Source organism: Aquarana catesbeiana, linkage group LG04 (assembly GCF_042186555.1).
Source record: "Aquarana catesbeiana isolate 2022-GZ linkage group LG04, ASM4218655v1, whole genome shotgun sequence".
In the NCBI taxonomy this organism is placed as follows: Eukaryota; Metazoa; Chordata; class Amphibia; order Anura; family Ranidae; genus Aquarana; species Aquarana catesbeiana.
Window position 1 is genome coordinate 202,610,483 of NC_133327.1, and position 25,579 is coordinate 202,636,061.

A 25,579-nucleotide genomic window follows, 5' to 3' on the forward strand; every position below is an offset into this window, starting at 1 on the left:
GCGTAGGGAAGCGCACCCTCATCTAGTTCCAATTCATTTTTGCCACAGTCAAGTATTATCAATATCACAGGCTTTTGTATATTTATATTTTAGGCAAAAAAATAACTTTAGAACCATGTTAATGTGCAACAACGCTACTAATTGTTTTAATATCAAGTATTAAAATCTATTGCTGTGATTTATGTTTGCAACACCCTGACTGGAATTATAAACATTTTTTTAATCAGCCAAAAAGCCAATGCATGTAGAAATCTGCACAGCAATAAAAGTGGAATGTCAACCATAGCACCTTACTGTAATGCCCCGTACACACGGTCGGACATTGATCGGACATTCCGACAACAAAGTCCATGGATTTTTTCCGATGGATGTTGGCTCAAACTTGTTTTGCATACACACGGTCACACAAAGTTGTCGGAAAATCCGATCGTTCTGAACGCGGTGACGTAAAACACATACGCCAGGACTATAAACGGGGCAGTAGCCAATAGCTTTCGTCTCTTAATTTATTCTGAGCATGCGTGGCATTTTGTCCGTCGGATTTGTGTACATACGATCGGAATTTCCGACAAAGGATTTTGTTGTCGGAAAATTTTATAGCAAGCTCTCAAACTTTGTGCGTTGGAAATTCCAATGGAAAATGTGTGATGGAGCCTACACACGGTCGGAATTTCCGACAACAAGGTCCTATCACACATTTTCCGTCGGAAAATCCGACCGTGTGTACAGGGCATAACTGGGGGGTTTCCGCAATCAACAACATATAAAGCACCTACAGGGAGGCCACACTTTATGGACTTTCATACTTCCATTATTAGGTTCAAAATATCTTTAAATTACTTTTACCCCAGACAAAGTGTTATCCGACTTGGTGACTAAATCCATTGTTAACCATCAGGGCCAACGAGTATATTGAAATCCTGAAAAGATCAACTGTCACAAATCAAAGCCTATGGTGAGCTCTTAAAAGATTAGGTCAAGGTTGTATTCAGGCATGATTCACATCTCTGCATACAAATAGGGTGCAGACTGTGAAAGACTTTGACAGAACCCGTGTTAGATATATTAATACCAGTACTAAAGATAGAAGCCATTGGAACTAGACCTTTAATTGCAGGTTATTTGTGACAGCATAGATAAGTCATAAAATAAGGTCAGTGTTGTGTCCTTTGCTGAGAGACATGACCTACTTGACTCTAGTATAATATTAGCCTTTTTCAAACTTATTCAATATATCTAAGTATTGGAAGGAGGAGCAGGAGCCCAAAGCAACTAGAATTTGCTTTGATTTAGTCTGACTAATGCATGATGAATTTGGATTAGGTGCTATGGATCTTGTATTTTGCCCTTAGTGCTTTGTTTCTTGCACTATTTTACCAAATAATTCTGCTTGTCAGCAATAAATATATAAAAAGAAATAAAGAAATAGTTAAAGGTTCTGAAATGCAACCATATTGATGTGTAGGAGGCTGTTCACATGCTGCGGCAATTTTCTTTTTTTTTTCTTTGCTTTTTTTAAGTTTTCAGAACAATTTGTACAAAACATATTAGAAGAAGTAAATAGCACTTCTAGAATTTTAGAGTTCATCCACATAGAAAAAAGTCATGACCAATCCATGTGCGTGTAACACCCAGAGAACAAGAAAGTAGAACAAGGAAGTCTTCTCCCGGTGGGAATGAATCTGGTTCCTGCAACCCGTGTATGGGCTGCTTGACATTCTGCTAGAACTTTGTGTATTAGTACTGCTTGGACCTTGGAGAAGGGGGTACACCCCAAAAGCTAGTTCTGAAAATTTGATAGTTAGTGCAAATAAAAAACGTATTAAGAACAGTACTAAATTCTTCTTGCTGCAAGTGCACTAATATGGCTACAATAACCTCAAGCTTGGAAAGTGAAAATTCTCTTACAAAGTGAACAGCCTATTTGCTATAAATAAATCCACCCTAAGATTTCAACATTTTGGAGATACGTTCCATATTTTTAAACATGGAGGCGCTAAGCAAGTAAATGTTTTATACTGAATTTAATCTTGAGAAACAACGTTGATTAATTTATATGGAGAAAAAAGAGAATATTTATATCATGACATTTTATGTGAGGTACCCACTAAATGCACCCTGAAGCCAGTGTAATGTAAGCTCCTAATTAATGACTGCTCTCATAATACACTTCTGCTTGAGAAAACACATCTTTCAACTCAGAATAACGCAAAACACGTCAGTAGTCTAATGCATGACTTCACATGATTAAACCACACAGGCTGAAACAACTCTGAACAATAGCAGACTTAGGAGATGAACACTGATGGTCTAACAAATTAATTCCTCTCTTTGTTTAACATAGCTCATAATTTGCAAGTTTTTATTTTAACTTTTTATAAGGTTACATAAATAGTGGAAGCACTGAATCAAAACTAGAAATAGCATCATTGAGAATATGGTACTTTTTGTACCATTACAAAGACATTGTTTATAGCCAAATATAGAGTGTATACAAAATACATATACTGCTTATGAGTCCATATATGTGGAAAGCACATTAGTATTCTTTTTTTTCTTTTGTTTTTACCTGGTGATCCTGCCAGTAACACACTTCCTATCCTAGGGTGACAACACTTTCTGAGGTTACTTTATCTACTGAGGAGCATTGCTGTCACCCTAGTCTGCTCTCCTGATTTAGACCATGATCGCTGCCTCCTCTACGCATATCTATAACATGGCCAGAGGTATTCTGAAGTTCACAAAAGAAAACTGATGAGATGTATATGTGTCATCCAATTTTATTCACCTACACAAGGTTAGGGACTCCAAGTTTTATGACTAATAGGGAACAGAGAAATGTTTGTTTTTTCAGACATTAAATTTTGAATCTTGAGTCCTGGAGCCTAGAGACTTTGTAGAGCTTTGGGTGGACTAAAGCATCCATTCCTAGGCCCACATCTTATCTGATAGCCAGACCTTGTTATTTATCTCATCTGCCCATAGGCCTTTATAGATGTCTGACTGACTAATGCGCTCTCTCTTGCTCCTTCTGCTTTGGAAATCTGCTGCTGTGCTGACAGAACACTAAAAGGTACATGTGATGCCTGTTTGTCTTTGGGGATCCATTAGGGGTCATCCTATTAGTCAGGAACTGACCTGAGTTTAGTTAGTTGCTCAGACAAGCAGATGTTTTGTTTGTTTTGTGATATGAATTTTCTGTACAAAGCCCTACTGCATTGAAACTGTGTTTGTTTGCTGCCTTGCTGAATAAAAAATGCAGGACAAACCTGCTTGGACTGTTCCTAGGTGTCCCTGTCTCATGCATTGTTGAGTTGAGTCTGTCCCCCTTACAGCGATCATTTTTGGAGACTGTCATCTAGCTTGAGTGACACGTGCTACTTAAAGTGGTTCTAAAGCATGAGGCTGGATTCATACTATTGCGAACTGGATGCGGGTTTCTCCGAATCCAATTTGCATGTCAGGAGATTGTGACCGGCTCTCTATGGATCCGGTTCACACATCTCCGGAGCTGCTCTGATGCGAATTGCAGAGTGTGAACCCAGCCTTAAGGTTTTTCACCTTAATGCATTCAATGTGCTGCAGCTGCCTCCCAGACCCCCCTCTCCTTACCTGAGCCCATCCGATCCTGCAATGTGCACAAGCGCAGTGGCTCCCACCGCTGTCCTTCTCCTCAATGGACAGATTGATAGCAGTGTGAGTGATTGACTCCCACTGCTGTCAATCAAATCCGGTGACACAGGAGTGGGAGGTGGGCCGAGTCCCGCTGTCAGTGTCAATGGACACAGTAGCGCGACTCAGGAGTGAGCCCGCATGGGTGCCCCCAGGTAAAGCCAATTTCCCTGGGGGCACCTGATGAAGAGTAGGGGCCTGGAGCGCCCACAGGGGACCCCAGAAGTGGATTGGGGCTAATCGGTGCAAAACCATTGCACAGAGCAGGTAAGTATAACATGCTGTTATTTCTATAAACCACTTTAATTTTATAGTTAGCAACATCCATAAGGTTTGAAATATTTTTGGATTTACAGGTCTCTCTCTCATATTTGTTATAAATACAGAAATCACTGGAGGCTTGTGAGCCTTCATAGTCAATAAAATAAAAGATAAGCCTTTTATTGTTGACCTCTCCCAAATATGATAGCTGCCTGGCTGTAGCACTGCTGTAATCATATGGGTTAGTGACTTGGAACAAGTAGACAGATATTGACTTTTCCATGACTTTCCTAATTGGCATACCTGCTTTGGGTCTGAGATTCAGCTTATAAAAGCTAATGGGTCATCATAACATCAAGGCAACTAGAAGGAGGTCAGAAGATGCAACTCCTATGTTTGACAGGTTTACAGGATCACACCATTAAAATAAATATTTCCATGATTTATGGAGTTCACTGGCATCTTATATCTCTTGCAAACATCAACTCCTTCAGTTTCATGCTCTATAATATAAAATAAATGCAAAGAGAAAATCAAGACTCTTCTGTAATTGCGGCAGCAAATATGCAATCCCATTAACTAGAATGTAGAAATCTTATATCTAGGAGATATGAGAACCATTGCATGGTAGATGAAATCTGCAACATCTACCATATAAATTAGAAACAACACACAGAAACCAATTAAAAACCCTGTTTCATTGTTCTGACTGCTGTCTGTGGATGAAAAATGAATCCTCTTTAAATGAAAACCTACTCTTCCCATATACTGTATTTGAAGTTCTCTGAAATGCACTGCTAAATAAATCTGAAAACAACAGTGATATGAATTTATGAAAACAAAATCTGATCATTTTATAGCTGTACACATTAGTTACCATTAATTAAATAAATTAACATACTCTTTGATTTGATTATTTACAAAGAATCAAATCTAATGAAGGTGCGGTAGAGGTAAATGTCAGGGCACAGCACCTGCAGAGAAAAATGGAGGAACAAGTCTGTTCTGGATCAGCATTTGATGCATTCATTACTCCAACTGTACTGAAGACAAATCTGATATTGACAGCACACAATGTAGTTAAAACAGCTTCATATAATACACAGATAAAAAAGGTACATGTACAACAAATAAAAAAGAAAACAAAACGCACATTTAAACTTTTCTCTGTTAGGCCTCATGCCCACGGATGCTTTAAAAAACAAGCTGCAAAGCTAGTACAGACACCAAGAAAAAAACAGCTTTAAAAAGTAAAATTTTTCGCGATTTGCATTGGCGTCAATGCACGTCAAGCCACGCTAGCTTTCAGCTGCGTTTCTCTGTCTCTATTCAAAATCAATGGTTCCCTATGGGAGCCCATTGATTTTATTAGAAGTCGCACCAGAAGTCGGATCCAGATGATCCGACTTGCGGTGCGACTTGTGTGTTGAGAATCCGCCAAAATTTGCCGTGAGGTTCCCCCCAAAATCCATACCAGACCCTTATCCGAGCACGCAGCCCGACAGGTCAGGAAGGGGGGGGAACGAGCGAGTGCCCCCCCCTCCTGGACTATACCAGGCCACATGCCCTCAACATGGGGGGTTGGTACTTTGGGGCAGAGGGGGCCCCTGCCCCCCCACCCCAAAGCTCCTTGTCCCCATGTTGATGAGGACAAAGACCTCTTCCCGACAACCCCTGCCCGGTGATTGTCGGTGTCTGCGGGTGGGGACTTATCGTGATCTGGAAGCCCCCTTTTTACACCCTAGGTGAATGAGTATGGGGTACCTCGTACCCCTACCCATTCACCTAAAAAAAAAAGTGTCAAAAATAAACACATTACACAGGTTTTTAAAGTATTTTATTAAGGCAGCTCCGGCTCTTCTCCCTCTTCTGGTGAGGTGTTCTCTCCACTCCGGTCCTTCTCCCCTCTCCGGTTCTCTTCTGCTCTTTTGCTAGGTGTTCTCCCTCTGTTCTTCTTACGATGTTGACGCGACCCGATCTCCAGGTGTAATGCTGGGTGTGCAATGATTTATATTGGCATGGGGCTGGGCCACCCGATGACCACTCGGGTGATGACGTCACAAGGGGCGTGTCCTCTAACTTATGTCATCTGGTGGCCATGCCCCATGCCAATAAAAGTGACATCGAAAAGTGACGGCAGAAAAATGACCAAGTGGTCCATCAAACCTGCCTGTATTTAATTTTTATGCATGTTTTGTATTTTGATTTTTTTTGTTAACTTTTTTGCCTGAGTATAGACCTATGTTTGTCCCAAGCATGTCTGAAGCCATTTACTGTTGACTGTCTCACTACCTCTGCTTTAAAGTGGAGCTCCACCCAAAAGGGCATGCTCCGCTTATTTGCCTCCTCCCACCCTCAGCTGCCACACTTGGCACCTCCTTCCAAGGGGGAGAAGGTACCTGGTTTCAACAGGTACCCGCTCCAATTCCCAGCTGACTTTGCCACGGTGAACTCATCCGGAAGTTCGGCCCACCTCCTCCTTCCCCCACTGCCGGGCCATTCACATAGAGCAGCACAGTAGGTAACTGGCTGTGAGGCTTTCCCTTACCCAAGATGGCGGCAGCAGCACCCGAGAGCCGATTAAAAAATTGGCTCGGGTGAAAACACTAATGGATTCCTGGACAGGTTAAGTGTCCTAATATTAAAAGTCAGCAGCCACAGTATTTGTAGTTGCTGACTTTTTATTTTTTCTGAAGGAGCCTGAATCTCTGCTTTAAGCTTATGCCAAGCATCAACTACCCTTTCAGTAAAATAAAGCTTTCTAAGATAATTTTTGAACTTTCCTCCAGTTAGTTTGAGGTCATGTCCCCGTGTTCTTGATTTTGGTTTCATATTGAAAAAATTGCCCTCCTGAACCTCATATACCCCCTTGATGTATTTAAAGGTTTCATTTGTCTCTCCCCTTTCCCTCCTTTTCCCCCACACTGTACATAATAAGTTTCTGAAGTCACTCTCAATATGTTTATCCCTCAGACCATTCACCATTTTGTCACCAGTCTCTGAACTTGTTCTGTCTTATCAATATCTTTTTGTAAGTGGAGTCTTCAGAACTGGACACAGTATTTTAAATGAGGATTTTAGCATTCCCTACTCTTACTGTAATGGGGACACAAAAACTGACCCTCTGCAACAGGAGCCTCTGAAAGACTCCATCTTTCTCTCCATCAACCTCCTTCTTCTCTTTCTATACCCCATACATTTTCTTTTTTTACATTATTGTTGGCATCCCCTTTTCCCATCAGATCCTGCCATAATACCCTTCCTTCTCAAAAGCTTTACTGGGAGATTTCCACCCACATATCCAGCATCGCCATCCACATTAAATTATGCCTACAGATATATTCCCCACATAACTAACAATCGCTCATATTTCTTCTGATATCAGTTGCGTTCTGGATTATTTATTGAATTCATATATTAGGGTTGCACCGATACCACTTTTTTAAGAGCGAGTACAAGTACCGATACTTTTTTTCAAGTACTCGCCGATACCGATTACCGATTCCTTTTTCAATGTCATGTGACAGTGGCACTAATATGCAGCACTGATGGGCACTGATGACGCGTGGACTGTGTCAGTAGTTTTTTATTTTTATTACATTTTTTTCTACAATTTTATTTTTAAATTTTTTTTCTAATGGTAATTTTTTTTGCTTTCTTTGGGGGGAGTGGATGGTGTCAAGTGTTTTTTTTACAATTTTAACTTTTAAATATTTAATACAATTTATTTTTTTATTATCTAAACAAACCCCTGACTTTTCACATTTGAGACAGAGAAAGTGACTGAGGACACAGATTCCCCAGTCCCTTTCTCTGCAGCCTCAGCTGCACTAAAGATGAACAGACAGGAGACAGAGGCTCCTCTGTATTCATAAACTGAAACATCATATACAGATGCTCAGTTCTGAATGGACAAAGTCAGTGATCACTGACTCTGTTCATTCAGAAAAGGAAGGAGCCGGTAGATGACATATTTACCATCTCCTTCCTCAGCTCTCCATCCGGACAGACTTGGGACAGGGGGGGACCGGAGGAGCACAGAGTGGGACCAAAAGAGCACGGAGGACACAGGGGGGGAGGAACATGGAGGAGGACATGGAGGGGGACTGGAGGAGGACCAGAGGAGCACGGAGAAGGACACAGGGGACAGCCAGGGGTGATCATTGCGGGGAATTACAAGCACCAACCTCCCTGTATAGATTTCAATAAAGCAGCTGAAAGCCGCAGGGGGATCGGTATTGGTGCAACCCTAGAATATATATTCTCTCTCATTTTATCTCTACTCAGTGTACTTGATATCCTAGCTGTCAAACATTGTATATATTGTTTTTACTCTTTTTCCTCAGTGTACCTATTAAAATCTTTGGAAAATCAATAAAATTTATGTGAAAGAAAACAATGGGATAAAATCCTGGAAAAAGGCGTGCAGCAACTACATCTAAGGACTGGCAAACTGCAATATATATTACAGCTTTGTTCTTAGGTTAAGATATATTGTAAATGTCCACTGTGCCACCAAGAAATGTTGAACTCTTTTTTTTACATTTTGCCATACGGGGAACATCAAGCCTGTCTCTGAGAGATAGTAAAAAACATTCCATAGACAAATTTAAAGACTATGGGGTTGTTTAACTAAAACTGGAGAGTGCAAAATCTGGTGAAGCTCTGTATAGAAACAAATTAGCTTCCAGGTTTTATTGCAGAGAAAATTTTAGTACTGTCCGTGATACTTTTTTTATTTGCACTAACATACAATTTTTCAGGACAAGCTTTCGGGGTATGTCCCCTTCTTCAAGGTCCAAGCAGTACTGATTCACTAATTTTTAAGCAGCATGTTAAAGAAGAAAAAAAAAAAAAAAAAAAAGGAGAAAACCAAACACATACAAATCAATGGTAATAAAGATAGCAGCAGAGTCAGTGAGATAAGACATAGGGAGAGCTATAGAATGCAGGGGGAGATACTAGTCACAGAGGGGTCGTAAAACCTTTGCATAATGTGTAAGGAAACCAATATCTAAATTCAGGCCGTTATTAATCAAATCAGGTTTTATTGCCAAAGCTTAATTGAACAAGCTGAAGTTAGAGGAGGTGATTGGCTACCATGCACAGCTGCACCAGATTTTGCACTCTTCAGTTTTAGTAAATCAACTCCGCAGTTTTGTTTTTTTTATGTTTTTTGTTTTTTTTAAACAAAAGGAATTTTTATTAAAAATGTACAGCATATTACACTTGTGACTCAACACAGTAGCATAGGTCATAAGAACATATTAGTATACAACCCTGCAGTTTACACACATTTCACTCAAGCAACTCTGCAATCTGAACATCAATAGGTACCATGGACAGTTCAATAGTCTGCACATGCCTAAGAGCGCAAGAAAGGTATAAGAAAGTTGATTATTTTCCTGCCCTCCTCCTCCATCCTCTAGCTTAGTGGTTCTCAATTCCTGTCCTCAGGACCCACTAACAGGGCAGGTTTGCAAGATAACTGAAATACATCACAGGTGATATAATTTTCTGCTGTGATTGCAGTATTCGAGTCTGCATCTCCCCAAGGTATTACTTAAAATCTGGCCTGTTAGTGGGTCCCGAGGACAGGAATTGAGAACCACTGCTCTAGCTGAATGCTCTTGAAGGCAGAGACAACTGGCTGGATTGAACGTCCCTAGCTGATTGCTGTTGCTTCCCTGAAATAAGGTCTAAACCTGGGCTGTCCGCTTAAAGCATACAAATGCCATCTCTGCCAATTTAAGCGTACACATCTATTTCATAACTGTAAAAATATTTAGACACTATTGCAACCACTATTTCTTCTATGGGAACCATCACAGTAATAGGTTTGCCAAAAAGGTGGAAACCCCTTTATCATTTTTTGCTGCAGAATACAACATTCTTATCCCTTGTGCTTATTTTCATACTGTATGTCTCAGACATAGCTGCTCATATAATTACCACTTAGACTCAAGAAATACTGTATACCAAAGAGCATATTTAGTTATAAATAAAAAAAAACTACAGAATATGTCAGGGTCATTATCTTGCACGGTGCAGCAGGTACTGATTACAGATAATTAGTATATAATAAACCCGTCACATTCTATGTCGTTTTTATATGTCACCAGCTTATCATTAATGAGGAAGATGATCTTAACACTGTAGAAATCATCAACATTACATACAGGCAGTACGGTAATAGAGGTAAGAAAGAGGAACTTGAACACTTACTTTCAGCTAGTATAATAACCAGCTAGAAAACTGCAAAATGTGTTTCTTATATCAAAAATGAACAATCATTCTTCAGAGACTAGACTGGGATACTAGCCTGGAACAGATGTCAAATATGTCTCCTCTTTCTTCTCTACTTTTACTTTGCTATTTGGGGCCACAAAGGTAGGTGTATATATACAAATAATGGAAATTATTCTCTAACAAGCGTGAGGCTAATAAAACATGAAATATGGTTAAATACTTTTGCTACATGGAATATGGTACTTACATCTGTCAGAAAGGTGGCATCCTCCAACATTGTAAGGCCAGAAATCATGTCAACAGTAAACCATACATACATTATTGAATTAATAAATTGAGCATATGAATAAGACGAGGGAAAAAAAGGGTACTAAAATATACCTTGCGCTAAATTCGGAATGCTTTGGTAGACCTAAGGCCAGAGAGCAGTATTACCATCAACTTCATCCCATTAAAGTTGTCTGTCCTTCCTCCTTGTTCTACTGGCCAGGGAGACTATCCATCATACCTAGTCCCCAACAGCAAGACTCAGGTTGTGGAAGTGGCAGGGCTAAGTACCAGCTTTATGGAATTAGTTTGATAGTTGATATTTTCATAACTGTGTTTGCCTACACCAGATTGCAAATAAATGGGCTGAAAATCACACCACGCTTAATCGCACCAGAATCGCACAGGAACGTGGACCACACTCTTGTGAGATTCAGGTGTGAACTAGGCCCTAGTCATCAACTCAAATTTTTTTTTAAAATACAGATTTACATTTCTCTACTTGGACCCAACTAACTGCATCTGTACTACTGGACAATCTTACCATGTTTTTTTAAATAGTGACCAATATATATTTACAGACTGCTGTTAAGTTTTTAGCCCATTTTTAAGCAGGATAATACATATTTTTGCTAAGCTCTGCCTTACAGAACATAAAGTCAATTATAATGAAAATGGTGTACATCCAGAGGCCTCCCATTTCCTTCATGAATGAAATTAAAGCTGGCTCTAGGCAGACATAAAATGTAATTTAGTTACAAATTAAAAAAATGATAAATGTATGTTTACAGAAATCTAACTTAAGGCTTATGCTGAAAACAGCAATTAATGAAGTTATTTATTACGAACACAATCTTGGGAATTAACTAAGCTTCCTATGCCAAAAAACTGGTGCAGGAAACTGTCTGGAGTCATGTGTGCCACACTAAAGTGTTACTAAACCCACAACAGTAAAATAAATGTGTATATGCAGTAAAGCATGCTTGTTATACCCACTGTGGAACCTAAGGAGTTAATTCTCTGCATTGTGTAAAAGGCTGTTTGATCCTGTCTTCTCTGATCCTCCCCTTCTTCCACTGTCCCCAATCCATCTTCTTATAGAACAGAGCCCTAGGAGGCATTCTGTACATGCTCAGTTCGGTGTGTATTGTTTTTTTCTTTTTTTTTGAGGGGGGGGGGGTTGCATGTGATCAGCACAGGGCCAATCAGCACTGTGCAGACAGAAAGTCAGGGGTCATGCAGTCTCATAGGACAGTCAGAGGAGAATGAAAACTCCTTCTGCAAGCTTTACCCAGTGTTCAGCTGGACACTGATAGAAGTCACAAGACTACTAAGTATTGCTGATGAGAAAAGGTATTTAGTAGTTTATATTTACTAAAATAACTGCATGTTCTGCATACTGTGGCAGACCAGATATAGTGAATGCACGGTCCTGGGTTTAGCAACACTTTAACTAAGTAGACCTGTTCTAGGTCAATCTGCACCACCCACACCTGTTTCTATTTTAGAAAGTAACAGAAACTGGAGTGTGTTCTGCAACTAATTAACAAAGAGATCGCAGCACGCTGTACACTGATCAAAGCAGGTCACTTGCTCGGCACCTCATCCTATGAGAAAATGTTTTGTCATTTTTCGCAGACTGCAAGACATTCTGTGATTGGAGGAGGTGCCGATGAATGTCACCATCTCCCCTCCACAGAAAATCTTACACTGTGTGAAAAGAATGCAAAATGTTTTTTTTTTTCAACGGATAAGGTGTCGTGCAAGTGACCTGCTGTATTCAGTGTTTTTCATTAAATTTCTCTGCACAGTAGCACCCACAATGGGAGAAAGAGGGGGAACACACAGCCTTTTGCACCATAATATAGCCAAAGTTAAAGTCGAACTCAAGGCAAAACTTTTTTTTTTTTGTCTTTAGTGTACCATTGTGGAGATTTCCCTTCACATAGACATACAGCAAGTGAGAGGAAATCCCTCCAAAGTGAGGGAATCTCTGGTAGTCACTTGAATTTGTATCCTCTTTGGAAGACGGTCATAAGGGCAAATAGAGCGAGTGAATCTCCTTAATGGGGAAACAGACAGCAATAAAAACCTGCCTGCAGTTATACATCTTTACTATGTAACTGTTATAAAACGGTTTACCAGATTCGGGTCATACGATCTGCTGTGCTAATTTGTATTTCAGAAGATGCAGCCTAGTAGGAAGTATCAGCAATGGGGTTTTCAGTATTCACACAACACTGAGAGATGGTTTGCTCTGAGAAATGTGGAGATATTATACAGGTAGTGAGCATCTCTGAGGTGGTAGAAGTGGTGAAGAGATGGCATTAGTGAACTGTTGAATAGAGGGGCTAAGAATCAGAAGGTGGAACTAGGGTGCCCAGTGCCCACGTGTCCCGGATTGCCCGGGACATTCCCGCAATCAGCACTTCTGTCCCGGGTCCAGGGCACCTTCATTCCGGGACAATACAGTGTCCCGGAATGAATATGATGCAGCCGTTCGCGATTTTCCATTGACTGCCGAATGTCAATGATGTCATCCGGCCGGGCCAGCCCAGTAGTGTAGCGTGGGGGTGAGCAGCCCAAGTGACTTCTTCCAGGCTCCAGCCCCTATAATCACCATACACCTCCAATGAGGCAGACACTCCTCAGCACCCAGGTCTCCCCCCACCCAGGGACTCCAGTGGTCCAGCCTGCCCTGTCCCCCATGATTCCTCAGGTGCGTGCCACAGGCAGCCCGTGTGTGTGAGGGGGAGGGGCGGTGCTCGATGCAGACGAGCGTATGGCGGCTGCTGGCGGAGTTCCTGGCCTGCGGGGGATACTGAGGAGCGACTAGGGGATAGACATCTATGGATGATCTTCATGGAGTCCTGGCCTGGAGTGGTGAGTGAAATCCACCGATCTACCTTATGTTTGTGTGGGGGAGTAGTCAGTAGTTTGAGTAGTGCAGGAAGGAGTGAAGTGGTCAGGGGGGGTCAGGTAGGTCAGTGCAGGTGACAGGGAAGTCAGTGTAGTGGGCAGGTGGGTCATGGTAGAGGTCAGGTAGGTTATAGTGGTCAGGTAGGTCATTTAAGGGGTCAGGTAGGTCAGTGTAGTGGGAAGTTAGGTCACTGTAGGAATCAGGTAGGCACTTGGATCAAGGGACTTACTCAGCAAGAGCACAGGGTGGCAAGTGCCACTGCATCTGGTGGCAGGCTATGGGGGCAAGTGACACCCTGCATCTGGTGGCAGGCTACGGGGGCAAGTGACATCCTGCATCTGGTGGCAGGCTACGGGGGCAAGTGACACCCTGCATCTGGTGGCAGGATATGGTGGCAAGTGACACCCTGCATCTGGTGGCAGGCTACGGGGGCATGTGACACACTGCATCTGGTGGCAGGCTACGGGGGGCAAGTGACGCTGCATCTGGTGGCAGGGTATGGGGGCAAGTGACACCCTGCATCTGGTGGCAGGAGACGTTGGCAAGTGACGCTGCATCTGGTGGCAGGAGACGGTGGCAAGTGACGCTGCATCTGGTGGCAGGAGACGGTGGCAAGTGATGCTGCATATGGTGGCAGGCTATGGGGGCAAGTGAGACCGTGCATCTGGTGGCAGGATATGGTGGCAAGTGACACCCTGCATCTGGTGGCAGGAGACGGTGGCAAGTGACACTGCATCTGGTGGCAGGCTACTGGGGCAAGGGACACACTGCATCTGGTGGCAGGATATGGTGGCAAGTGACACTGCATCTGGTGGCAGGAGACGGTGGCAAGTGACACCCTGCATCTGGTAGTAGGAGATGGTGGCAAGTGACACCCTGCATCTGGTAGCAGGAGATGGTGGCAAGTGACACCCTGCATCTGGTAGCAGGAGATGGTGGCAAGTGACACACTGCATCTTGTGGCAAGTGACAAGCTCAGGGTTCCCAATGATTCAGCATTATGGTGAGTTGAACTATTTAATTATATATTACAATGTAGTAATAGAAATAATATGATTTGATCATCCTGGCACCATATCAAGCATGGCGTATGGTGTTGGGATGATATAAGGGCTAAAACCAGCCATTCACCTGACAAATTACTCGCTCCTGAAATCTCCGTCAACCCCGAGAATACATTCAACAAAACCGCACGTCACGCCCCCCCCCCCCCGGTCCTTGGCAAAATTGTCCCTGAATGGCAGTTTGGAAATGTGGTCACCCTAGGTGGAACTTGGACAGAAGTCAATGCCTTGTAAAAAGCCTGGGATCCAGAAGCTTCACAGGGACAAGGGCACCAATTTGAAGATTATCAGAAATTGATTGCACTTCAGCAGTAAGCTTGGCCCAGTTTCCAGATCTGACACACCAGTTCCATGTCTCTTTCTCTCAATGATAACTCATCAGCCAAGCAGATGGAGGGGCAGAACAGTCTCTATCGGGAATCCAAAAAATCCTTTTTAAATTGCTATTTAGTTGTCAGGAAACTCGATTTAGGATAAAACAAAAAGATCTAGAAAAAGCCTATTAGCATTACCAATAATTTAACGTTCAAAAATGTTTTTATTTATCTCAGCATAGACAAACAGTAACATGTTTACAATATCACATTGTCAAAAATACCGATAATTTAAATACACGCCATTTGTGACTGGAGCTGTGTTTTTGGTCAAAATCTAAAGTCGCGCTTTTAGGCAAACTTTTGGACAAATAAAACATTTTTATTGGAGAACATTAAGAACTCTGTTTTCTTGCTGTCCTAAGTCTATACTTTTAATTAAAGTGTTAATATAATCAAACTGGACTTCATGTTTGAGAAGTGTTTCCTTTCTGTGTACAAATGAGTGTTCTAACTGAGGTCTAATTAGTCTGACATGGTCATTAGTTAAGTCCTATGCTCACTGCAGGATGGGATCCATTCCAACGTATTATCCAATACTGCCTACTGTACATGATTAGCCATCTGACACAGCTGTCTGTACTATGCCTCAGCAGTCTGATAGTCTGAAGAGTCTGATAACTGGGTAGAAAATCAATAAGCCAAATGATACTAGGGATCAAAAATGGTGCAGGTCTGATATACAACAAGCCTAGGCTGGTATGTTTTAGAGAAATTAATCAGATCTCATATATTCTGAATTGAGTTTTACTATAATCTATACTGTACAACTAGATATACACTTGCTAAAGGAGGCCGGAGGAGCATATGGAGGGGGAGCGGAGGAGGAGGGGGGGGCGGAGGAGCATACAGAGGGGGAGCAGAGGAGGAGTGGGGGGGACCGGAGAAGTACACGGAGGGAGAGCAGAGGAGGAGTGGGGGGGGACTGGAGGAGCATACGGTGGGGGAGCGGAGGAGGAGTGGGGGGGACCAGAGAAGCACACGGAGGGAGAGCGGAGGAGTGGGGGGGAACCGGAGGAGCATACGGAGGGGGAGAGGAGGAGGAGTGGGGGGACTGGAGGAGCGCACGGAGGGGGAGCGGAGGAGGAGTGGGGGGGGCTGGAGGAGCATACGGAGGGGGAGAGGAGGAGGAGTGGGGGGGACTGGAGGAGCACACGGAGGGGGAGCGGAGGAGGAGTGGGGGGGACCGGAGGAGCAATCGGAGGGTGAGCAGACCAGAACAGCGCATGGAGGAGGGGGGGACCAGAGGAGTACACAGAAGGGGACCGAAGAAGGATGGGGGGGGCGGAGGAACACAGAGGGGAGCCGGAGGAGGATACGGGGAACACTCAGGAACAATCGGTGAGGCGGTGGGGGACGTTATAATCACCGATCTCCCTGTGTGCTTCTCCTCTTCTGCCCTCCGTGTCTTTCAGCTGCTTTATTGAAAGCCACACAGGGAGATCAGTGATTATAACTCCCCCCACCGCTGTACCGATTGTTCCTGAGTGTCCAGGTATCGGACTAGGCTTTGGGAGCATTTGCACGTGTACAAGTACTCCTGCAAATACTAGGTATCAGGACAACCCTAATTATAATTTTTATAATCTATAAATGTCATGTAACCTATAATTAGATCTAATTACACACTGGATATAATCTATAATCTTAATAACTGTTTAGAGTTTATTAATATTATGTAACCTAAAATTAGGTCTCATTAGATACTGGATAATTCTTAGTTGTAACTAATAACGTTAGATTCAAATCTATAATCTTAACAACTGTTTAAAGTAGCATTACTGAATAAGGCTGTGCTTTGTGCAGGAATTACTGAATATTCAATGTTCAAATTGCAAAACGTGTAAGAATTTTACAAATTCTTGATGGAATTTCAACCTGTTCAAGGCACAAATACCAAGAAAGCCCTTTGTGCCCTGGGCCTCTGGCCACATAAACGCATAGCAGACTTAAACTATAATGATTTGTTTCTGATTTCCAACTTTCTTCAGGTCTTAGATGTTCTTTCAAATTGTTAAGAGTTTTAAGCACCTTGTTTCTATGTACAATTTGGATTTCTGCATGTACTCAGGAAACCATATATACTTGTTCCATACACAGGATCGGCTTCCTTCTATGCAATACTACAATGGTTGTGATTTACTGCCTCACAATACAAGTCTTGTAGTCATCTAACTTATGGAAAACAATGCACTCCCTGTGTGGCTAATGTCTTGTCTTAGTTGTTATGACAGAGACAGTGCAATTTCACTGAGCCTCTGGGAGCTCACTATAGTTGCTAATCTACAAATCTCTATATTGTATAGAATTAGACTTTGTTCACACCTGTGCGTGTGGCTGTGGATGCAGGAATTGCAGCCATTCCTGCACCTGTAACCACCCACAGTGAAAATGCTCTGAGAAAAAAAAACGCGGGGCGCCATTTATTCTGAATGACACCTCCATGCATGTAAAAATCATAGTGTGCATGCAGGAACCTCAGGGAAATCACATGCAATATATCACACAGAACTGTCAGGTAGTGTGTGAGTCAGCGCTCACTGGCAGCTATAAGGTAGATCATAAGGGATCAATAACAGGGAGGGGGGAAAACAACAAGCTATACCCAAAATGAATAAGAATAAGTACATACAATCCATAGAAGTAATATCAAGGAGAAGTCCACAGGATGGATGGATCCACAGGTGGATGGAGTTAGCACACAGTCACCGGCATCTCCTCAGCAGGAAATGGGAGTTCCCTCAGACAAACAAAAACAGCAGAAAGAGGGCACCTGGGTCAGTGTGATAGTAAATGCAAGTAACATTTTATTCAGATACACTTACATAAAAGTATCTTGCAAGATGCACACAGCGTGGATGTGGATCACCAATCAAGCAGTCAGCCAACCTCATAGTTTGTGTGTATATATCCATCACCCTTCAGATATGCTGATAGGAAACCTGGTGTGTATCTCGATAAATGTATAATTTGTATTTTTTTGTGTAATTAATTATGTAGTGATCATAATAGATCATTTTATTTGAAGTCATCTTTTCTATAGTTATTATTTGATTTTTTACCATTTATTATAAAATACTATCATAGATGTGTTACTATGCAGCTATTAATTCGGATCAGATGACATTTTTTATCATTTTTAAGGATTTTTTATAATCATGCCCATTTTCCTTTATTCTATTTAATATACTTTTTAGCTCATTGCCCGCTGTGCTATAGGTACACTTGTGCCATGCTATGACAGCTCTAAATGTTGAAGATCTAATTACAGCTAAAAAAGTTGGCCAGTATAGCCCTGTTGATTGGACGACTGGCCACGCCCAGTCTCTGTACTGATTGGGTGTTTTTTGTTTTATTCTGTCCTGAGAGTATCAATTTTCCCCTCTAAAAGGGGGCGGGTTTGCCTGAAGAAGGAGGCGGCACCTCGGAAACGCGTTGCGGCCCGCCCTGTCCCCATTTGGTCTCTTGCTAGCTCTGTGAGAGCAGGTGTGAGAGCTGGAGACACTGCTGGTTATATACCTTCATATGGCAGGTCTGAGCTTATCCCCGCAGTGGTCTTCTCATCCCTTGTGACGGCTGACTGCTTGATTGGTGATCCACATCCACGCTGTGTGCAGCTTGCAAGATACTTTTATGTAAGTGTATCTGAATAAAGTGTTACTTGCTTTTACTATCACACTGACCCAGGCGCCCTCTTTCTGCTGTTTTTGTCAGGGAAATCGCATGGTCAAAATGACCATGCGATTTCCCTGCGGGACGTGTTCTGAAAAACTTTTTCTGTGGGAAATGCAGGCACGGCAGACCAAATGAGCCGAATAGCCGAATAGCGCCGCTAAAATGACGGTAAAGTGCCATCAGCGCATGCCCGCTCCAGTGTGAGAGCAGCCTTAAGTAATACAGAAATTTTTTACATTTAAACATTTATTAAACAAAACAAACCTCCAATCAGTTCACTTGTATGTATAATTTAGATAAAAAAAAAAATAACAACGAAATCTTAAATATTAAATACACAAAAACAGGTAATCAAGACTTTTGGACGAAAAAAAATGGGCTAACTTTACTGCTTATTTTTTTTTTATTTCATTAGTGTATTTTTTTAAAAAAATAGCGTTTGAAAGACCGCTGCGCAAATACCGTGTGACATAAAATATTGCAACAACCGCTATTTTATTCCCTAGGGTCTCTGCTAAAAAAAATATACATATAATGTTTGGGGGTTCTAAGTGATTTTCTAGCAGAAAATACAGGATTTTTACTTGTAAGCAACAAGTGTCAGAAAAGATTTAGTCTTTAAGGCCCCTTTCACACATGCGGACAGTATGTCCGTATTTCATCCATCCGTTTTCGGATGAAATACGGACATACATGCATCCCTATGGGATAGCGGGTGTCAGCGGATGTACATCCGCTAACACCCGATGTAGTCCGGCTCCGCTCTCGTCCGATTCTGCGGACGGAAGAAAATCCTATTTTTCTATCCATCTGCAGAGCGGATCGGAGGAACACGGACAGACGGTCCGTGTTCCTCCGATCCCCCATAGGGGAGAGCGGAGATCTGACGGGGCGGTCCCTGCACAGTGTGCGGGTCCCGCCCTGTCATCTGCCTGCTCAGCTGGGGAAAACGGAGCAATCCCCGCTGAGCAGCAGATAAACACGGGGCGGATCAACATGGATCCGTCCCGTGTGAAAGGGGCCTTAATGGTTAAACTGAGAGCTTCTCCACACAGAGTTCAGCTCATTGATAAAAGAACCTGAAAAGATACAATGTTTCTTCTTATCAGACTTGGCAGGCTGCCCAGGGAGGAGAGAATCCTCTCCACAGATAACTTTCAGGCAGCTTGCATTGACTTCTATTACAGAAGTCATTTGCAAGTCCCGCTGAAGTTAGGCCCCTTTCACACTGGGGCGGTGGGGGCGTCGGCGATAAAACAGCGCTGTTTTTAGCGCTGTTTTACCGTCGTTTTTGCGGCTGTATTCGGCCACTAGCGGTGCGGTTTTAACCCCCGCTGGCGGCCGAAAAAGGGTTAAATCCGCTCATACAGCGCGGTATAGCCACGGTATTACCGCGGTATAGCCGCGCTGTCCCATTGATTTCAATGGGCAGGAGCGGTTTAGGAGCGGTGAATACACCGCTCCTTCACCGCGCCAAAGAAGCGGTTGGCAGGACTTTTTTTACCGTCCTGCCAGCGCACCGCTTCAGTGTGAAAGCCCTCGGGCTTTCACACTGAACAAACAGCGGAGGCTGTTTAGGGGCGGTTTGCAGGCGCTATTTTTAGCGCAATACTGCCTGCAAACCGCCCCAGTGTGAAAGGGGCCTTATAATCGGCTTTTTTTATCAGCACAATCGGCCGATGCCGATTAAGTAAAAAAAGCCAAATATCGGCCGATATATCAGCCGGCCGATATATCGGTCGACCTCTATCTGTGTACCACGGTTACATCATAAACTGCACAGTTTCTTCAGTGCTGAGAGTTTAGGAAGGTGGAGATTTTCAGCCTGTATACACACTCACATGTGTGATATCAATATCATGTGACTTGGCTATCTCTGAAAACAAGAAACTTTTCTCTCCAGCATAAAAGACACAACTGAGCATGTGCAGGTTGGCTATCCTGCTTCTGTGTTAGCTGGCTTTCCCAAGATAGACATTGCAGGAGAGGGAGGATCTGTGCATGCAGGATAAAACAGCCTTTTTATACAATGCGGAGGATTAACCCCTAAAGTTTCACAGTGAGTATAACAAACATGTTGTGCTTCATATACAGACTGATTTTACTGTTGTGGGTTTAGTAACACATTAAGCACATGTTAGAATACTAGCTCAACTTCTCCCCAAGAAAAAGTTAACGTTCTAACTTGACTATAAACTCAGTCTAATAATAAGATGCCGGCAGTCAGGTTTAAAGGCTAACTCTATTTTTGTGGAGAGAAAAAAAATTAGCAAATAAAAGAAATTCATATAGCTTATATAATCGAAACACAAGTCATATTGTAATTGAATGCTATTAAAAATTACCTTTCCTTTTCAACCTGCAGGACTGTAATTTTCTGTAAAATGCAATGCAATATGGCTACCTGGAGGTGTTCTGTACGCAGAATGTGTACAGAACGCCCCCCCCTGAAACATTTCCTGCTTGTGTGATTGGCTCACTGATTTTCCCAGAAGTCTGCACCAAGATACAAGTCAGATTTTTGGCATCCCCTGCAAAAAAAAAATACAATTTTTGGTGAGTTACTCAAAGGGAAACCATGTCTAGAGGGATGCAGATCCTGCCACTTTTCTCATAAGTGCCCTGCAGGTGCAGCAGCTGATTGATAATTATAAAACCACTCCCATACATATTCACTGTGCACATGGACACAGACAAACAGCAATTTCTTTAGAATAACAAAGGTAGGAATCTGCAATAAAATGTGTTAAAATCCTTGCAATGTACATAGATCACCCAGATGGGAGTATTTTTTTGTCAACAAAAGTGGAGTTACTCTTTAGGTCCCTTTCACACGAATGTTCCGATCGGGTCTGCCCGATCAGAACCTCAATTCTTCTCTATAAAGCGGTGGGTGTAAACAGATATGTGTCTATTTACACCCGCCTACATCCAATCTGATCCGCCAAAAAGAGACGGATGGGGATCCGTTCCTTTTCCACCCAGCGGATTGGATGGCAGAAGAGGACAGGCGGTCCATCCGACCACCCATAGAGAACAGGGGGCTGTGTCCATGTCCGCTCTGCATAAGCAAAGCAGTCACTGACCTGTCATCTGCCTGCTCAGCGGGGATCTGAGCAAGTGGATCGCAGCCACAGTCCACCCTGTGTGAAAGGAGCCTTAATGTAAGAGACCCCAAGACAAAACTACCATATCGTTCACGGAAGGATCTAACACTTTTGGCTTATGTTGAGGAAAAGTAATGCAGCCTACAAAGATTTAATGTGGTAGGAAAGCTACTACAGCTAACGTTATAAAAAATAAATAAAATACAATAATAAACAGCGTTTAAAAAGCTAAAATAGTAACCCACAGCTGAAATCTGATTGGCTAATATGGTTCTTTGTGAACTAGGCCTCCGGTTATTTAATATGATAAGTAGACTTTTGCTTATTGGCAGCTTGTGTAACTTGGCTGGCAACATTTGGTTTTCTGTACAAACGCCTAAATAAAAGCAATTTATGCAGTCAAGTGTTGTATAGTGTAAAAATTCTGATAAGTGGTTTAACATGATACCAAACATAAGCCGACTCTTAAATTCCAAAGTAAGCTGTTAGTGGAAGACTTTAATGCAGCGTGTGCACTAATTAACTATTAATGCGGAAAAAGAGGAGGAAGTATGGATTCAACCGCGTCAATACTGTACTCCCTAGAAATTTGTAAATGTTGTTGTTCCGCAATATGTAGGAAAACAATTAAATAATCATAGGAACGACATGGAAATCTTATGAAAGTCACAGTTCCCTGCTATTTGCTTAAAGTGGAGTTCCACACAAAAGTGGAACTTCTACTTTAAAGCGTAACTCCACTGTTGTTGAGAAATAAACATTCCCCTCTGGGTGATCTCTGTACATTGCAAGGATTATAACAACCTTTGTTGCAGATTCCTATCTTTTGTTATTTTGAAGAAATCCCTGTGTGTTTGTCTGTGCCTTTATACTGAGTGGGTCTAATGGGAGTGGTTTCATAATTATCTGCCAGGTTTGCAGCTCCAGGGCTCTAATGAGGAGGCTGCTGGACCTGCACCCCTTTAGACGTGCCCCTTTTGGAAATATCTCACTAAAAATTAAATTGTATTTGCAGGGGATGCCTGAAATCTGACTTATATCTCAGTCAGACTTCTGGGAAAATTGGCGAGCCAATCACACAAGCAGGAAATGATTTTTCTGGGGAGGTGTCAGTACACATTCTGTGTACAGAACAACTCCAGGTAGACATATTGCATTGCATATATAAAAAATTACAGTGGCTGCAGATTGAAAAGGAAAGGTAATTTTTAATAACATTAAATTACAATATGACTTGTGTCATAATTGTGTGCGCTATATTATTTTTTCTTTATTTGCTATTTTTTTTCCCACAAAGGTGGCGTTACCCTTTAAGGGCTTCTAACCCCCTGACATGCTACATTTGGCATGTCATTTTTTGGGGTGGGTGTGGGTACCTAGTTTTGGCAACTCGAGCGTAAGTTCTCCTCTCCCCTTCCCTCCCTGCAGTCTTCTGGGACATGTCAAAAGTCCCAGAAGATTGCCCGGCCATTGAGAAGGTGCAACGACACTCACGCATGCGCAGTGCGCACCTGGCTGTGCCGCTGCAAGCTGTCACAGCCAGGTGCCCACACTTGTAATGCTAGCTCCAGAGAGAATCGAGGGAGAGTAGCGAGGGTTCGGGTGGCCACATCGCTTGAGGTGTGTGTTTATTAAAAGTTAGCAGCTACACTTTTTGTAGCTGCTGACTTTTAATAAACACAAAACCTAGTGGAATTCAGCTTTAAATGTAAACTATAGTGTAAACCCACATTTTGTAAATATTCCACTTACACTGTTAAAGTACATGGACTAATAGCATAGTGGGGTTTTTAAACTTTTAATTTCAAATATTAAAATGGACCCTACTTAGGAGGTATGGCCAAGGCTTTTTTGGTCATATTTTTCTTGTAGGTCAAATGAGTGCACTTACTTTTGCTGTCCTATGGCCCAGAATCAGTTGTGAAGCTGACGTGGTAGAGCCACTCCAGGCTCTGAAAGGATCCTGGCCATAGTGTCGGGATCCACTCAGCTGCCTGAATGACAGTTGCACACTCCAGTGAGCACTAGAGGGGCAGAGCGGAGAGCAGTGGCTGACTCTGCTAAGAGCTGACCGAGAACTGAGTGATCAGTGGTCATGTAAGTACTCAGTTCTTGGTCTTAGAGCGGACGTAGGACAGAGAGGTGAGTATGAAGATGAAATTTTTTAGAAACCCCAAACTTCTTTCATTTTAGCACTCTGAAATAAAACATACGATGCAATAGCAAATATAAACTGTCTGCTGATAACCCAGAAAATCCTTTTCTATGCCCCTCACTGATCTAGTTCCACATTGTTACTGGAGCCTGACCTCCTCTGACTTCAAGGCCAAGACTCACAATCTGCCATTCCACTCTCCAATGAGTCTGCCATACTGGTCAGCAGGGGCACTGTCACTGGATGAATGGAAGGCAGTTGTGGAGCCTAGTCATCATGTCTAAAGGAAGTCATCTCACAGTAAAAAGTGAGAAGGGCTCAGAAGAAACTTTTTTTTACTAATAAAAGGTCCCAGCAGGCACTTTTAAAATTCAGTAAGGCCGGCCATAGATGCTTTCTGCTGAACCAGCCGAGATCCAAACCGCGTATGGGCAGGCCGAATGTACTCAAGTTGATCGGTCGATCACCTTGGATACAACCAGCATGCCGGATTTTACATGTGATTTTCGCTAGTGGCTGGTATATCCCACTAGCAATAATCACTGAGTTCTCTCGGCAGGGATGGTACCCCCCTCGCTTTATCTCTTGAATGAAATTGCACAATCTCACAATTTTTGTATGAGTTGCACCCAAAAGCAAAGGTAAAACACACAACAGCACAGGTGAAGGGAATAAAAAAAAAAATAACACGCAGGCCCAATAAAGATGATTCTCTAAAAAATTGAAAATACTCTTGGACTTTGGTCTACCAATAACCGTAAATATGAGCACTATAGGGTCCTGCTGTTGCTTACAAAAGACTATGTTACCACTTGAAGGGCTCCAATCACATAAGGCACGTCTGTGTATCACAGAAAATCCTACTTAAAGTGATTGTAACGTCTCATTTAAAAAAAAAAACGAACATGTTATACTTACCACCTCTGTGCAGTTGGTTTTGCACAGAGCAGCCCGAGTTCTCCTCTTCTCGGGTCCCTCTTTGCTGCTCCTGGCCCCTCCCTCCTATCGAGTGCCCCCTCAGCCAGCAACTTTCTATAGGGGCACCTGAGCTGAGTCACAGCTCCGTGTATCCATTCAGACATGGAGCCCCGACCTGGCCCCTCCCCTTTTCTCCCCCTATTGGCTGACAGACTTTGATTGGCAGCCGTGGGAGCCAATGGCGCCACTGCTGTGTCTCAGCCAATCAGGAGTGTCCTGGACAGCTTAGACATTCGGAGAGAGATGGGGCTCAGGTAAGTAATTAGGGTGGTGCAAGGGAGGCTGCCACACACATAAGGATTTTTATCTTAATGCATAGAATGCATTAAGATAAAAAACCTTCTACCTATACAACCCCTTTAATTATAAATCCCGTTCAACATTTCTGAGAGGAAGATGCTTAAAATGCCAACCAACCATCTTTCAAGTGAACCTGTGCTTTGCCCATAGGGGGCTAAGTAACAAATTCACTTAATTACCCCCTATCCCTCTTTGTATTTGCTCCCCAGCTTCTTCATTAGACCCCGCAGTGAAGTGAAATACCAGGAATTTTTAAATATGGGCAATACGTAACTCTCTCTCCTTTCTTTAATGATGTGGTGTTAGGTGTCTGGGTCGCCAGTCCCCAGCACTGTCCCATAGTTCTTGGACTTTACAGAGTTTACATGAAGTATCTATTACTTTGATCCAGCAGGAGAATAAAATAAGTAGCAGGGAAAGGGGCAAGTACGTGAACTTGTTACTTTGGCCAGCATTGATTCACTTTTCTATTGCAAGTTAGAATATAAATGGAAGAACCTGACCAGCTGGCACTGACATAATATAGACGCTTCTACTTTCTGACCCTACAGACACAT

At 42.6% G+C, this 25,579-nt stretch overlaps 1 protein-coding gene and 1 long non-coding RNA gene across 2 annotated transcripts in view; both read right to left on the reverse strand.

Moving 5' to 3' along the window:
- Positions 1 to 5,115, reverse strand: part of LOC141139725 (uncharacterized) — a 55,236-nt gene extending 50,121 nt beyond the window's left edge. Inside the window, exon 1 of the long non-coding RNA XR_012243792.1 lies at positions 4,237 to 5,115. This is a non-coding gene — a long non-coding RNA (uncharacterized lncRNA). The remainder of the gene's footprint in view (positions 1 to 4,236) is intronic.
- The window catches only part of PPM1L (protein phosphatase, Mg2+/Mn2+ dependent 1L), a 423,750-nt gene that overhangs the window by 328,614 nt on the left and 69,557 nt on the right, over positions 1 to 25,579 (reverse strand). The gene's annotated exons all lie outside the window — the stretch shown is intronic.